The 4,169-nt window shown below is 43.9% G+C and overlaps 1 non-coding gene across 1 annotated transcript; it reads right to left on the minus strand.

Moving 5' to 3' along the window:
- Positions 1 to 1,692: 1,692 nt before the first annotated feature.
- LOC141658329 (small nucleolar RNA R71) lies at positions 1,693 to 1,798 on the minus strand. Its single transcript, XR_012549221.1, has one exon. It is a non-coding gene; the product is annotated as a small nucleolar RNA R71 (small nucleolar RNA).
- Between the last annotated feature and the right edge of the window lie 2,371 nt (positions 1,799 to 4,169).

A 4,169-nucleotide genomic window follows, 5' to 3' on the forward strand; every position in this document is an offset into this window, starting at 1 on the left:
TTTTATCTAAGTTTTACACAATAACATTGATTTCTATTAGGGTTGAATATTGTTTTAGCATTGGAATTTCGTTCTTATTCTTAATCATTCCTCTGTAATCTCGGTATTCTTCTGCCTTATTTCGATTCACTTTTATTTCGTTGTTAGTATAGAATTGCTAGTTAGGTTCCCGAAACCGTTTTATCGTTGCATGTTAATTATTTATCTTACCGCTTTAATTATGAATTCATTAACTTTATGCCCTAGTTTTATTGTTGTTATCACCCTCAGCATGAGTAGCTAAATCAATTGTGCTAGGATGTAGGGGAATTGTAGTGTAGGCGGCAATATAATGAACACGGCCTGATTCGCGTGTTGGTCGATCGACCACCCTACCCGGTCGATCGACTGACCACGTGAGGTTTTATTTTCGTTTTAATTGTTTTAATTCTTTATTCGACGAATCGAGTACACACGACTAGTTGAATGCTTAGGATATGACTGACCCATTAGATCGAGAGATAGGGACAGTTGCTAGATCGCCAATTAAAATGACTAAACTATGCTGAGATCGAAAGATAGGTAAAGTTTAGACCGTAAATCACTTTTCAGGACGAAAGTTAGTATTAGTGATATTAGGGACCTATAGCGAGATCGAAAGATGCTATTTGTTAAGAGTGGACCGAGAGGACCTCTTTATTTCCCGCCTCATGTGTTTGATTTAGACCTGTTTAATATGCTGCCGACGAAACTATAACGAACCAACCATCCTAGTACCTCTTTTATACCTGATTTTATATATTTCATTAGTTTACTTTTCTTTTATTGTTATTAGCTATAGACCAAACCCAATCAAACCCCCACCTTTTGTTACCTTAGACCGAATTTAAACAACTAGAAATTACGTCCTCTCTCGTGGTTCGACCCGACTGCCGCTAGCTATAGTTGTAGTTGGAGTTTATAAATATTATTTTTGACACCTCATGACGGGTATCAAATTTTGGCGCCGTTGTCGGGGAGGCAATTGTTCTAATTTTTAGTTGTTTTTTTATTTAGTCTTTCTTTAGTTTAAGGGACTTCTGTTCCTTAAACTTTTCTTATATTCTTTTTGTAGTTTCTTCTTATGCGCAGGTCACAGGGTGGTGAACTAGTACCATTCAATCCTGAGATCGAGAAATCCTTGCGCGAGTTGAGACGATCACAAAGGGTATTGCAAACGAGAAGAAGAGTTGAGTACTCTGTCAAGCTACTACGAGAATGTTCTGTTTGAGGAAGATCCACCTACATCTCTCCCGCTTCAATTTCTTCAAGAGGCAGTCACTTATCCAGAGATTCCAGTCATGGTGAAGAAGCAACCATTGCTAGTCACTCGGAGCCGACAGTGTGAATCTCTACAAAGGATTCGAACTACGGGAGGCGAAAATTCGAGCCAAAGCCTTCCTATATTAACCTGGTTGAGAGAAACCAGTTCGGGGAGCTGCAAATGAAGATGCAGCCAAGCACATGGAGATTTTTATAGATTATTGCTGCTCTATAACCCCGCCGGCCGGTGTGACTCAAGATCAGATCAAGGAGACCATGTTCATTTTCTCCCTTCGTGATGCTGCAAGGGAGTGGTATAGAGATCTGGACCGAGCCACTCATGGGATCACCGACTAGAATTCCTTAGCCCTGGCATTCTACAAAAAGTACTTCTCTGCCTCGAAGACTAATGCCATTAGAGCTCAGATCACGAGCTTTAAACAACGGCCTAATGAGAACTTCCATGAAGCATGGGTCCGTTTCAAGAAAGCGTGCGAACCATACCGCACCATGGGTTGAAAAAATGGAGTCTTTGCAACCAGTTCTACAATGGGTGTATGACGATCGATCGAGGGCTATTTTGGATCTGCGACCAATGGCCGATTTCTTTGAGAACATGGGAGAGACTAAGGGGTGGAAGATCATCGATGATTTGGCCACTCATAAGGCTGAATATGGGAATTCGAGAGGAAACCAGAGGAGAGCTGCTGAATCTTCCTCTGTTGCTGCACTAGAAGCTCTCACTGCAAGGTTTGACAAATATGAGTTGGGAGGAGCTTCTAAAGGAGGGATGTACCATGTTAACTTATTTGTTTCGAGACGGTCCTTTCGTGCTGTCGAAGATGTGGAGCCGAGGGGCATGTCTCGGAGAATTGTTCTGTTCCCTTTGAGTCTTGTCTTTGCCTTTCAACACTATAGGCAGACAAACACGTACTATGAGCCGAATGTCCACCCCAACTTGAGGTGGAGTAGCCAGAATGTCCTGAATCCGACTCAACCTCCACAACAGCAGCAACAGCAAGCTTATGTGCCCCCTCATCATAAGCAACAACAATACCAAAAACCTCTCTATGTGCCGCAGCAGCAACAATCCCAGTAATTCCGATTTTCTTGAGTTTAAGAACTTGCTCTTTGAAGGAGTCCCAAGCTAGAGAGGCCGGGATGAAGCTACTAGAGAGCCAAATTGCTCAATTGGCTAGTAAGAGTACCACTCGAGCTCCGGACACTTACCGACTCAAACGACCGAAAAGAGACCCTGAATGCCATTACTTTGAGGAGTGGGTCTACCCTGGAGGGGCCTGCTATGGTCGAGGATGCCCTGAAAAGAATAAGGCGGAACCGAGTCAAAAAAAAAGCTTTAACGAAAAATAACAAGAACAAGGCGTACGATATGCGGGTTACGTCGATCGCGATATACGGGAGCTTCGAATCTGTACACCTCAGTCGATTGACTGAGCAAGGTGGTCGATCGACTGAGGCCCCTGCTGATATTGAGAAATTTCGTCCTTCAATGCCCGATAATTTGAGAGACCATTTGTTCCGGGGTTCGACAACTCCGAAAGTATTGAGGCAAGACCCGAGTCTTTGATGGGTCCGTCCCGATTCGAAGCTCGACCCAATGTCGGTCAATGGCTCACATTTGAGACGGTCGGAGGAGGGGTCAAGCTTTGATAAGGAGAAGGTGGTGGACTTTCGGCCCTAAGTCCACGGATGCCGGCATGCGAGACTTAGAGGAGAGGGCTAAGGTATTTCTCTCAGCCCCATATCTAGAGAGACTAGTGCCGACAAAGGAACATGTATCTTTCAATAAATTTGAAAAGGTTATTCGTAGTTTGAATGTACAAGTTCCTTTCCTTGAGTTGGTCAATCAAGTGTCTGCCTACACTAAATTCATGAAACAACTCCTGTCTAAGAAAAAGTCACTTGAAACAAAGGTGCATCTGTCGCATGATCGAGGAAACTTGTTCTTATCTGTCTCAAATGCGCCCCATAAACTAGTGACCCAGGTAGCTTTTCATTCCTTGTAATATAGGTACCTTCTCTATTAAGAAGGCATTATGTGACCTAGGAGCTAGTATAAGCGTCATGCCCCTGAGCCTTGCTAGGAAGCTCAAATTGACTAGGTTCGCAGTGACAGATATGACAAGATGATGGTGACCGATCTTCGGTCCAGCCAATAGGAGTCCTAGAAGACATCCCCGTGCAAATAGGGAAGTTTTTCTTCCTTGTTGACTTTGTCGTCCTAGATATGCCCGAGGATGCCCACATACCTATCATTCTAGGTAGGCGTTTCGCACACTTCTTTGGTGCGATTATTGATGTTGGTTGGGACCCCGACCTTCAAAGTGGGAAGCATTCTATTGTTTTTGCCAGTAGGCTAAGAAAAAGGACCCCATGTGGCTGTGACTTGTAATACGGTTTCGACAAGAAATCGTACTTTGTGCTTCCCGATTTACCTATCTCTATTCTGTTGTAACCCCCCCTTGATTGGGAGCAAATTGGAGGAAGATTTGTCTATTTACGATATTGCGGGAGAGCTGGTTTGGGGAAGAAAGAGCTGCAAGTCACTCTATCCGCAAAGAAGCCAATCGTTTCACGAGGAGGTCTTGGTTGCCTTAGCTATACCACTGATGAGGAAGTTGATGACGAACGGGTCAAGTCAAGGGAGTCCGACTTGGACTTTGACGAGTAAGAAGAGATCATTGACTGGGGAGATGATGAAAGTGTTGATCCGTTAAGCCATACGGACGTGGAAGCTAAGAAGGGTGCAGCTGATAAGATAAGCACCGTTGAGGCTACCTCTAGTAGCCAGAAGCCGACGAAGTGGGCCATTCCGTGGCCGTTCTTGATCAACTACTAGTTGATCACATGTTTTCCAAACATTTTTA

Source organism: Silene latifolia, chromosome 5 (assembly GCF_048544455.1).
Source record: "Silene latifolia isolate original U9 population chromosome 5, ASM4854445v1, whole genome shotgun sequence".
Taxonomy (NCBI): domain Eukaryota; kingdom Viridiplantae; phylum Streptophyta; class Magnoliopsida; order Caryophyllales; family Caryophyllaceae; genus Silene; species Silene latifolia.